The sequence below is a fragment of the Oncorhynchus tshawytscha genome, linkage group LG01 (genome assembly GCF_018296145.1).
Source record: "Oncorhynchus tshawytscha isolate Ot180627B linkage group LG01, Otsh_v2.0, whole genome shotgun sequence".
NCBI lineage: Eukaryota > Metazoa > Chordata > Actinopteri > Salmoniformes > Salmonidae > Oncorhynchus > Oncorhynchus tshawytscha.
The window spans coordinates 49,171,942-49,185,238 of record NC_056429.1 but is presented as its reverse complement, the minus strand read 5'-3'; positions in this window follow the sequence as shown (position 1 = coordinate 49,185,238).

Genomic DNA, 13,297 nt, shown 5'->3' with positions numbered 1-13,297 from the left:
TGCTGCTCCGTAGACAAGTATCATGGTCTTGTAGTGGATGCGAGCTTAGACCGGAAGCCAGTGGGGTGTGTGGAGGAGCATGGTGACATGGGAGAACTTAGGAAGGTTGAACACCAGGCGGCCTTCAGTTTTTTGTATAAATTGCAGGGATTTGATGGCACAAGCAGGGAGCCCAGCCAACAGCGAGTTGTAGTAGTCCAAAAAGGAGATGACAAGTGCCTGGATTAGGACCTGCGCCGCTTCCTGTGTGAGGTAGAGTCGTACTCTACAGATGTTGTAGAGTATTAACCTGCAGAAGCGAGTCACTGCTTTGATGTTTGCTGAGAACGACAGGGTGTTGTCCAGGGTTACGCCAAGACGCTCCGTCTTCTTGAGGTTGAGCTTGAGGTGGTGGGCCAAGCTGAGATTTCTGCGAGGCACACAGAGATGCGTGTTTTCACCCGGGTGTCAGAAGGGGTGAGAGGAGAAAAGTAGTTGTGTCATCCGCATAGCAATGATAGGAGAGACCATGTGAGGATATGATGGAGTCGAGTGACTTAGTGTATAGAGAGAAGAGGAGAGGGCCTACAACCAAGCCCTGGGGGACACCAGTTATGTGAGTATGTGGTGCAGACACAGATCCTCTCCACGTCACCTGGTAGGAGCAGCCTGCTAGGTAGGATGCAATCCAAGAGTGCAGAGCCTGACACTCCCAGCCCTGAGAGGGTGGAGGGGAGGATCGGATGGTTCACGGTGTCAAAGGCAGTAGATAGATAGAGATTTCGCTTTGGCAGTGCGGAGAGCTTCTGTGACACAGAGAAGAGCAGTCTCAGTTGAGTGAACCGTCTTGAAACCTGACTCATTTCTCTCTCAGAAGATAGTTCTGAGAGAGAAAGCGAGAGAGTTGGTCAGAGACCACACGCTCAAGTGTTTTGGAAAGAAAAGGATTACAAGTCTGTAGCTTTTGAAGTCAGATCATTCTAGTCTTGGTTTCTTGAGGTGGAGCAACTCGGGATATTTTTAAGTCAGAGGGACCGCAGTCAGTGGTCAGGAATGAGGAAGTTATGAATGGGAGAAGGTCTCCAGAGATGGTCTGGAGAAGGGAGGAGGGAATGGGGTCGAGTGGGCAGGTTGTCGGACGGCCGGGCCTCACTAGTCAGGATTTCATCTGGAGAGAAAGAGGTCAATGCGTAGGGTAGTTCTGTGTGAGTGAATGAGAAGTGGATGTTCTCAACCTTTTTTTCAAAGGGGTTGACAAAGTTGTCTGTCAAGAGGGAGGAGGGAGGGGCAGGTGGAAAAGAGTTTCCTTGGGTTAGAGGCAATAGCTCGAAATTTAGAGTGATAGAAAGTGGCTTTAGCAACGGATACAGAGGGAGTGGAAGGATGGTAGGTCCTCCGGAAGTGTAGGTTTCCTCCATTTTCACTCAAGCTTCCTGCAGACCTGTTCTGTAACCTCGCAATGAGTCACTCAGCCACAGAGCAGGAGGGCAAGGCCAAGCCGGCCGGGAGGAAAGGGGACAGTGCGAGTCATAGGATGAGGAAAGGGAGAAGAGTAGGGTTGAGAAGGCAGAATCAGGAGGGAGAAGGATTTAGCAAAAGGGAGAGATTGATGGGAGAGCGAAGATTGCAACAGCTCATGGCCATCTGGGTAGGGACTGAGTGGCTAGGGTTGGAGGAAAGCGAGACTGAAAAGGAAACAAAGTAGTGATCAGAGACCTGGAGGGGGGTTGCAGTGAGATTAGTAGGCGAACAGCCTCTGGTAAAGAAGAGGTCAAGCATATTGCCTGCCTTGTGAGTGGGAGGGGACTGGGAAAGGGTGAGGTCAAAAGAGGCAAGGAGGGGAAAGAGAGTTGGAAAGAAACAAATCGAATGCAGATGTTGGGAGGTTGAAGTTACCAAGTACGAAGAGAAGTGAGCCATCGTCAGGAAATGAACTTATCAAAGCGTCAAGCTCATTGATGAACTCTCCAAGGGCCCCTGGTGGGCGATATCAAATAATACTGTATTTTATTTGTCATATGCACCAAATAAAACTGTTGTAGACTTTACTGTGTAATGCTTGCTTAAGAGCCCTTCCCAATGATGCAGTTTAAAAATAATAATACAAATAAAATAGTAACACGAGGAAAAACATTTAATAGACAATGGAGCTATATACAGAGAGTACCAGTAGCAGATCAATGTGCAGAGTTACAAAGTATTTGCGGTATATATGTACATGAAGGCAGGGTAAAGTGACTAGCCATCAGGATAGAAAATGATAAGAGTAAAATAAATAACAGAGTAGCAGCAGCAAATGATAAGTGTAAAAGTGTGTGTGCGTGTGTAACAGTACTCTTCTTGCGTTGTGTACAATCAGTCATCGACACGGAACTCCAATATGTAGCACTAGTCATGTAGCTTTATTCTGTTAGGAACGGCACAAAATTGCACGTCATGCAATGCACGTCTCACCATCCAACTCTGCACTCACGCACGCTTGTTTGGTGCTTGTTCACTGGGCTAGTTACCAAAATAATACAATTACAATATACAATATAATATCTTTAACAATGTACCTGTTAGGAACGGCACAAAATTGCACGTCATGCAATGCCCAATGCCCTCAATCCCCTTAGCCCTCATAGGTAAACATGCCTGTCACATGTTAAGTACACTCGGTGACTTTAAAACATCCAAGTAATAAAATAAACCACCATAAGATACTTTATCATATCCGTCACATTACCATCCTGCAACCTCTAATCATGGTCACAATGATGTAAAAGCAAAACAAATAAAAGATGTCAATACCATTGACCCTCTATTCATATATTTAACCTTCAAGAGCTAACTTTCTGCTGATTCATAATCTCAATCAGTCTTGACACTGGTTTAAATAGCCTTCCTGCCCTTGACCTAATATGACCCCGACTACCTTCAACTGCATAAGGGGTAACAGTGTTGTGTACTGTTGCAATAGTGTGTCTGTCAACACAGTCAGTACGTAACTGATCAGGTAAGGAATGGTCCGCGTTTGGTAGGTCAGTACCGATATCGTAAGCAGACTGGTCAATTAGCTCACTCACTACACTGTTACAGTCTCGGTCAGATTCTTGAAGACTCTCTGATCGAGGCAGACCTTCCAGCTGCAGTATATCATCCACGGAATCCAAAGGTGGAATATCCTCAGCATCCAAGGATCGCACATCACCCTCCAGGCTTGTGTCACCTGTTCCTTCAGAAGACAACTCTGACACCCACACTCTGGTTCTGTACTCAGCACCATCATCCACTGCAGTGTCCATGGCAGCTGAGACCACAAGGCTGTCATTCATGTCCTCAGACTCTGTTAATCCAGACATGTCTGTTCCCTCCTCAACAGCAGCATGGGGAAGAGGAAGAAAGTTGACTGGCATTATCAGGTTGCGATGTACCGTCTTCTCCCGTCCAGTGGAGCTGTTCTGAATCTTAAAAGTGTGACTGTCAGCATTCAATCCAGTGACAAGGTAGACAGTATCCTCCCAACGGTCAGCGAGCTTCCGCTTTCCCCGCTCCCCCTTGTTAGCCAGCAATACTCGATCCCCAATCTCCACTGGTGCTCCTCTGACTCTTCTGTCATAAAGGTCAGCATGTCTATTCAACTGCTTCGCTGCAGATGCTTGTGCTGCATTCATGGCTTCTTTCAGATCTCTCCTCAAAGACTGAACAAACTGGTCATAGTCGACAACTTCTGGGTTCTCTAATGACAGAGCCAAAGACTATGTCAACAGGCAGTCTTGGCGTCCTCCCAAACATTAGCAGGAAAGGGGCAAAGCCTGTGGTCTCGTGGATTGTACAATTGTATGCAAACGTAAGGGACTTCAGCGCCTGAGGCCATCTGTGCTTTGCTCTCGTTGGCAGGGCCCGGATCATGTTACCCAAAGTCCTATTCATCCTTTCGCAGGACCCGTTCCCCATCGGATGGTACGGCGTGGTGTGAGACTTCTGTACGCCTGCAACACTCAACAGTTTGGCTATTAAAGCGCTCTCAAAGTTGGCTCCCTGGTCTGAGTGTATACGGCAAGGCATCCCGTAGACACAGAAATAGTTGTTCCACAACTGATGAGCTACTGACTTAGCAGACTGGTTCGGACACAAGAAGGCATGAGCCAATTTGATAAAGTGGTCAGTAACAATGAGCACATCAAAGGATTTGTTTGAAGAATCTTCTGCAGACCAGAAGTCTATGCACACTAGTTCAAGAGGCTCAGTTGTTATTATGCTCTCAAGAGGAGCTCTTGCTTCTGGATCAGGAGTCTTGCTCACCACGCATCTCCTGCAGCACTTCACATAAGCTTTTACCTCCCTCTCCAGGCCATGCCAGAAGAACCTCTGTCTTGTCAGGTAGACTGTTCTCTGTTGGCCCTGGTGGCCAGCTTCATCATGGACACCCTTCAACACCATTGCTTTCATGGAGGCTGGAACCACATACAGATACATTTTCCTCTTTGTAACCACATTCTTCGAAACACGATACAGTACACCCATCTTCATGGTCAACTTGTCCCAACTTCTGAGAAGACACAAAACCTCAACACTCTCATGGGCACGCTCTCTCCGGGATGGTCTTCTCCCCCTCTCCACAAAGAAGATGACTTTGCTGATCACGTTGTCATCACGCTGCTTACTCATCAGTAGGTCGTGTGGCAGAACATCGACATCGGTCTGCTCTGATGGCATAACAGCCTGTGGGAGCTGTGGCAACAGCAGTGCATGTGAGCCCACTTCACCCACCCAGCACCTGTGTGAATGAAGAACAGCTGCAACTTCATGTCTTGATAAAGCACCAGATGGGGGGTCAACAGTAGCCTGACAGCTAATGACCACTTTGTTGGAGTCAGAGGCTTTGTCAAAGGGGTGGCTGGACCAGCGAAACACATCTTGCACTCTGTCTGTGCGCACAGTGTTGGCTTCAGCTAGTAAGGTCTCGTACGGGACCCTTGTCAGGCGATGGAGTGCACTGGGTCGTACGAAGGGCTCTCTGCTCAAAGCATCTGCAACAACATTTATTTTTCCAGGGATGTACTTGATGTCAAACTTGTACGGTGCCAGCTTTGGCGACCCATCTCTGTTCACAAGCATCAAGCTTTGCTTTGGTCAGAATGTATGTCAAGGGATTATTATCCGTCCATACCGTGAACTGCTGTCCCCGTAGCCAGTGGTGGAACTTGCCACAGATAGCCCATTTCATGGCAAAGAACTCGAGTCTGTGCGCAGGATACCTCGACTGTGCATAACTGAGGGACTTGCTCGCGAAGGTTATAGGTCTCACTGTAGCTCCCGGTTCCTGCACCTGAGATAGCACAGCACCTAAGCCATTGCTGGATGCATCCACCGAGAGTAGAAAGGGTTTTTCGAAGTTGGGGTGGGCCAACAAAACCTGGTCCAGTAAGGCTTACTTTAGCTGGAATAAGGCCTGTCTGCATTCTGTTGTCCAGTCGGCAGCCGTCAACTTCCTGACAGGTGAGCTTCGCTTCTTTTTCCAGCGTGGAGCCTTGTGTCCAGTAGTCAATCCAAAGAGAGGCTTTGCAATGGTCGAGCAACCTTCAATGAACTGTTGATAATACACCACCATCCCAAGGAATGACCTCAATTTCTTCTGAGATGGAATGTCAGTGCCATCTTTCATCAGATCAGCTTCTGTTACTCCTGTAATGGCCCTCACCTTCTCAGGGTCTGTAGCTACACCATCCGCACTAATGATATGCCCCAGAAACTTCACAGACCTCTGCAGAAAGTTACACTTTTTTGGCGCCAACTTCAGGTTGTGAGCCTTGAGACGCTCAAAAACCATTTCCAGGCGCTGTATAGCCAGATCTTCAGTGGGTGCATAGACCAAGACATCGTCAAGGTAACACAGCAGGCTAAGAAAGTTCTGATCCCCAAAGATGTTTAGCATCATCCTCATAAAGGTTGCAGGACTATTACACAACCCCTGTGGCATTCGATTGTATTCATACAATCCAAATGGCGACGTAAAAGCTGTGAATCTCCGGTCATCCTCATGCACTTCCACATTGTAGTAGCCAGAGGTAAGGTCCATTGTCGAGAAAAAGGCATTTCCACCTAACGCAGCCAGCGCGTCAGCCTGGTGAGGAAGTGAGTGGGCGTCTTTGATGGTGCGAGCATTGAGCAAACGAAAATCAGTACAGTCTCAGGTCTCCAGACTTCTTCCATACAAGGACAAGGGGAGAGGCGAACTCACTACTAGACTTCCTTATGATATCACGTTCTTCCATCTCATTCAATGCTTGTTTGAGCTTCTCATAATTATTTGGTGAAAGGCGTCGGTAGGGCATCCAAAAGGATTTCTCATCACTCAGTTGAATGCGGTGAAGACATCCGGAAGCTTTTCCACAATCCAACTTGTGCCTGGAAAAAATAGACTGGTACTCAGCTATGAGCTGGATGAGATTCTTCTTACCAGCAGGAGACGCTTGACAGGAGGATACATCAATATCAGTCAAACCTAAGTCACATAAGACCTCAGGATCGCTTGAACTGTCAGGTCCGTCAGTATCGTGAAGTTGGCTGGAACCGTCAGTTAGTGTCAAGTCATCTTGGCAGTCAGTGAGTATATCAGCCGTTCTCTGCACTTGCTGCTGTAAAGCTGCTGATGAATCATCATTCAGACACGAACAGTCAAAGTCCTCTAGAGCCATGCAAGGAAAGACATTGGCTAGAGTGGCGTTTCGTCTCAATGTCACTGTCTTCTGAGAAGGGTTTATCACTCTAACAGGGAGCCACCCATCCCCCCGCAATAGAGCTACTGTCCTCCCTACCAGTATTGACCTTGGTGTTGACCTTGAACTGCTGGGCTCAATGACAACAGCACTGCCAGCTGATAGGTTCTGAGTGTTTCGTAGTCTGCCCCAGACTAAGTGCTCCTGCATAGGCTCTAGAGTCACAGCCCCTTTTAGTCTCACAGTTCCAACTTTGTCAGGTACTTCACTGTCTCTCCATCTCTCCACATTAGCCATCATATCGATTAGCTTGCTCTCCTCACCCCCGTCACACACAGGAGTATAAACCCTCTTCCAGAGATCTCCATCCGTCTTCAGGTGGCGAATCAAGTGCTTTAGGAGATTGCTGCCCAAGATGAGGTCATCACTCTGGCCTTCAACCACCAGTGTAGGCACAGCAACTCTACATCCGTACACCTCCATCTCCAGCTCACATACTCCCAAAGGCCTCGTCTTCAACCCACCACAACCAACCAAGACTACCTCTGTAGGACTCAATGATGGACTTTTCAACACTCCTGCATGCAACAGTTCAGGTAAGACCCTAGAGCTCAAGGTACAAGCCATGGATCCACTGTCAAACATAGCTCTCACTTCTACTTCTCCTCCTATTAACACCTTGGCATAGAATAAATCATCATACGGGGAAAGTCTCTGTGTGTTCTGCATTATGATACTCTTCTCAGTCTCCATTTCGTCACAAACACTTTTATATACAGACTCCAAATCAACAGCTCTCACTGATGGGGACTCTACAAAAGGCCCAACACTCTCCCCTTCTACATGCAGGCCTACTAGTTTTCCGGGAGCTGAGCAGTGATTACTGTAGGGACTACACCAGCTGTGCTTAGAGCTGCGGCCTTGGGGCACTGAGAGCGTGCGTGGCCAGCTACATGACAAAGAAAGCAGAGGTGATTGGCCCTGCAGTGAAAGTAAGTATCATGTCCAGCATCCCCGCACACGTTACATGGCCCATTAGACTTCACTTTGCTCCTATTCCCTTTTTGGAACTTATGGTCAGACTGTTGTGGCCTCTGCTCCAGCACACGCTCCAGCATTGCAAGGATACGTTCCATCGGCTCAGCTGAGCCCTGAATAGTCTGGGCTGGGTAAGGCAATGTATTGGGTACTTCCATGTGGGTTCTCACAGCAGGCATGGTGATCGACATGACAGCACCAACTTCCTGCTTCATTGTTGCGATGGCTGGGGTCAACTTAGATAAGTGAGAGTACCTCCGCTCCCTCCTATATTCATCCAGCCTCTCATGAACATCTGCAGCAGTCCACTGCTGTAATGGCTTGCACTTAAAGATAAGCGACAGTTCAGCATTAGGGCAATGTCTGATAAACATGACTGTGAGCTCACGAGATGGGTCTTCAACACTTTTTTCCTGTCTCTTTAGACAATCTTCAGCAACCTCCATAGCCCTGTTTAGTCTGAGCCAATATTCAAATGGTTGTTCATCAGTCAGAGGTAATGTGGCATAAAAGTCAGCAAGGGGCATGCTTGAAAAAACAGTGTCACTAAAATGTTGTTTCAGTATGTCAAAGATGGGACTCTGGCCTTTAGATAAATCAATGGAGGGATTGCTGTGTATGCCAACTTTAACAACATCGCGGGCCCTTCCCATAAGCCTGCCCATAACCTCAACTGCTTGGTCCATCACAGACATGCCCCTCTTACGCATGTAAACCATTACCATATCCTCCCACTCATGCATTGTGCACTTTTCAGAGCCATCCCCCCGAAAGTACACCGGTTCCCTGATATCAGACTTCAATACCAGGTTCAGGCCTGACACATCCATACCCCTCGAGCTGCATACACTCCCCATAACATTGTCCCCAACATGTCCAACAATTGCCTTTGACTCCAAACAGGAGGCAATGTTTTCCCCAATGGAATGACCAATCTGCTGTACTATGTCTGCTATGAAATCCATGGAGACCTCCCCACTCCCTGTATTTGGCAAAACTCTTTCATACACATCCTTGGGCGTGTCCATGGGTAAACTATCATCAAAACCCTCCAGTTTGGGCGTAGGTGTAGAAGTAACTGGAATTTTGGCTGAACCCCTACCAACAGATGGTGACATATTAAATGACAGGAAACCCCTACCTCTCCCAACACCTTCCATTTAACAATGGGAAATCAACACCCTAATAAAAATGTAAATAGCAAAACATGTATATATATATAGTTTTTAAATCTCACATCAAAATCTAACCTATATCTAGTACACTGGTAAAACTCACCCTACTTATATCAGATATACATTAGAATTGCAATTAAACAAGTAACACAAAAGTTATTGTTTATCTGTGAAGAGCCTCAGCCAGAGAAATCATCAATTTCGATAATGAAACGTTCTAGTGGTGCCCTCTTGTGGCGAAATGTGATATCGCCATAAACTGCACCAGCAACTTCTTCAACAGCGAAGTTCTGAGATGGAAATCCAGCGAAGATCCAGAAGAACGGTCACGGCACCACTGTAACTCTTCTTGCGTTGTGTACAATCAGTCATCCACACGGAACTCCAATATGTAGCACCAGTCATGTAGCTTTATTCTGTTAGGAACGACACAAAATTGCACGTCATGCAATGCACGTCTCACCATCCAACTCTGCACTCACGCACTGTACAAAATATATGAACCCCCCCACCAGACACAGTAAGTTGCAAGCTAGTACTGGCGGGAATTCTTCACAACAAAATGCACGACAAATATTCTCCAAAAACCGCTGCATCTTATGTGTGATGTTCGAATAACATTTACAAACAATTTGATATAAATTGTACATTTAAATCATCACTTGAGAGTATAAAAATCACTTTTGATGTACAGTGCTTGGCAACCAACAACTTACCGCTGGTTTGGTGCTTGTTCACTGGGACGATTCTAACTGGAACATCCCCCCTCGTAAGCAAGCTACGCAAACCAGCCAATAAGATGCCATGTTGAGTAGGTGAAGGCAAGACAAACTCAAACCAAAAACCCATTGGCTTAACAATAAAGTGGCAAGGGGAATCACCAATATAACCCTGTTACACGTGTGTCATATGTATGTGTGTTTGTGTTGTGTCGGTATGTGGGTGTGCGTATGTAGTGTATGTGTGTGGGTTTTGTGTGGGAGTGTCAATGTAGTGTGTGTGAGTGAGTGTATACAGTGCATTCGGAAAGTATCCAGAACGTTTTACATATTTTGTTACAATACAGCCTTGTTTTCTAAAATGTATTCATTTTGTCATCAATCTACACACAATACCCCATAATGACACAGTGAAAACAGTTTTGTAATTTTAGCAAATGTATTAAACATAAAAAACAGAAACCTTATTTACATAAGTATTCAGCCCCTTTACTATGAAACTCGAAATTGAGCTCAGGTGCATCATGTTTCCATTGGCCATCCTTGAGATGTTTGTACAACTTGATTGGAGTCACACACCTGTCTATATAAAGGTCCCACATGAGGTCAAAGGAAGTGTCAGTAGAGCTCCAAGACAGGATTGTGTTGAGGCCAACCGAGCAATCGAGGGAGAAGGGCCTTGGTCAGGCAGGTGACCAAGCACCCGATGGTCACTCTGACATGGCTCCAGAGTTCCTCTGTGGCGTTGGGAGAATCTTCCAGAAGGACAATTATCTCTGCAGCACCCCACCAATCAGGCCTTTATGTTAGAGTGGCCAGACAAAAGCCACACCTCAGTAAAAGGCACATGACAGTCCTCTTGGAGTTTGCCAAAAGGCACTTAGAGACTCTCAGACCACGAGAAACAAGATTCTCTGGTCTGATGAAACCAAGATTGAACTATTTGGCCTGAAATCCAAGTGTCCCGTCTGGATGAAACCTGGCACCATCCCTAAGGTGAAGCATGGTGATGCCAGCATCATTCTGTGGGGATGTTTTTCAGCGACAGGGACTGGACTAGTGAGGATAGAGAGAAAGATGAACAGAGCAAAGTACAGAGAGATCCTTGATGAAAACCTGCTCCAGAGCGCCCAGGACCTCAGACTGGTGCGAAGGTATACCTTCCAAGAGGACAACGACCCTAAGCACACAGCCAAGACAAAGCAGAAGTGGCTTCGGTACAAGTCTCTGAATGTCCTTGAGTGGTCCAGCCAGACCCCGGGATGCTGGCCTTCTAGGCAGAGTTGCAAAGAAAAAGCCAGAATCTCAGACTGGCCAATAAAAAGAAACAATTAAGATGGGGAAAAGAACACACTGGACAGAGGACGTCTGCCTCATTAAAGAAATTGCCAAGAAACTGAAGATCTCGTACAACACTATGTACTACTTCCTTCACAGAACAGCGCAAACTGGCTCTAACCAGAATAGAAAGAGGAGTGGGAAGCCCCAGTGCACAGCTGAGCAGGAGGACAAGTACATTAGAGTGTCTAGTTTGAGAAACAGACACCTCAGAAGTCCTCAACGGGCAGCGTCATTAAATAGTACCTGCAAAACACCAGTCTCTTTGTCAACAGTGAAGAGACGACTCTGGCCTTCAAGGCCTTCATTAAACAGAATAAGAATAGACTGACACCTCCCAGGTGGCGCAGTGGTTAAGGGCGCTGTACTGCAGCGCTAGCTGTGCCATCAGATACTCTGGGTTCACGCCCAGTCTCTGTCGTAACTGACAGAGACTGGGGCGATGCACAATTGGCCTAGTGTCGTCCGGGTTAGGGAGGACTTGGCAGGTAGGGATGTCCTTGTCTCATCGCGCACCAGCGAATCCTGTGGCAGACCGGGCGCAGTGCGCGCTAACCAAGGTTGCCAGGTGCACGGTGTTTCCTCTGACACATTGGTGCAGCTGGTTTCCGGGTTGGATGCGTGCTGTGTTAAGAAGCAGTGCAGCTTGGTTGTGTATCGGAGGACGCCTGACTTTCAACCTGTGTCTTTCCCGAGCCCGTACGGGAGTTGTAGCGATGAGACAAGATAGTAGCTACTAAAACAATTGGATACCATGAAAAAAGTCTGACAAGTTTCAGAAGAAAGTATTTTGTTTCTTGCCATTTTGAGCCTGTAATCAAACCCACAAATGCTGATGCTCCAGATACACAAAGCTTACGTTTTATTGCTTCTTTAATTAGAACAACAGTTTTCAGCTGTGCTAACATAATTGCAAAAGGGTTTTCTAATGATCAATTAGCCCTTTAAAATGATAAACTTGGACCACACTGCTAAGATCCTCCGACCTCCTCCCTGTAAGCTGTTTCATCGCCGTCGGTGATCAGGCCTTCCACCATTGTGTAGTCAGCAAATTTGATGATCGTGTTGGAATCGTGTGTGGCCATGCATTCATGGGTGAACAGGGAGTACAGGAGAGGACTAACCACACCCCCTGAGGGGCCCCGTGACTAGGAGAGTTTTAAGTGTTGAACAGGGGGGGGGGGTTGTGACTTTACTAAGTGAGGGGTGAGATCTGAGTAGGAGGAATGACAAGGTTCCTAATATACAGGTAACTGCCAAAATAAAGGAAACACTAACATAAAGGTTCTTAATAGGGCGTTGGGCCACCACGAGCCAGAACAGCTTCAATGCACCTTGGCATAGATTTTACAAGTGTCTGGAACTCTTTTGGAGGGATGTGACACCATTCTTTCATTAGAAATTCCATGATTTGCTGTTTTGTTGATGGTGGTGGAAAATGCTGTCTCAGGCACTGCTCCAGAATATCCCATAAATGTTCAATTGGGTTGAGATCTGGTGACTGAGACGACCATGGCATATGGTTTACATCGTTTTCGTGCTCATCAAATCGTTCAATGACTACTCGTGCCCTGTGGATGGGGGGCATTGTCATTTTATGGGGAATTATTTATCTCAAATATTCTTCATCTAAATAAAAATCTGGAAATATATGGTCTGAACAATTTTCTATTTGATGTAGGGTTCTTAATTAAATGGTTGATTTAGCTAGAAATTATATTTCTTGCTGTTGCTGTTTATACTGCGCATGCGTTTCCGATTAATTTGTCGTCGGGACAGTGAACGCCGAGTGAAAGGCGATTAAATCTATAAACAAGCTGCAGATTGATTGCATGGATGAATCCACATGTTTACCTTATCAGACACGGCGCAGGGCGTTTTCAATCTATTGCAAGTACATCAACTCTAGCTTTTATACCGCGGCCTTTTTTATTCGAACGAAAAGATCATCTAGTTTTGGGACGCAGGGGTCAGAGCAGGCACAGTCTTGGGCCTGTGTGAAGCTAGCCACAATAAGGATTAGCCATGCTAGTGGAATGTGCATCGCCTTCAAAATAAAAGTTGCCTCGTTGAAAGTGATTCAAACGGATACAACAAACAGTGGAACCATTCCATATTTTGACCAGATAACGTTTAACAAGGTCGGAATGTTATAAATTAAACAAAATGCAATAATGTGTAGATTGAGGGGGAAAAACGACTTAATCCGTTTCAGAATAAGGCTGTAACGTACCAAAATGTGGAAAAAGTCAAGGGGTCTGAATACTTTCTGAATGCACTGTAAGTCTCCAATGCAATTTTAAAGTCTAATACATCCAGAGTACTAATTCAACAGATGTTTTTT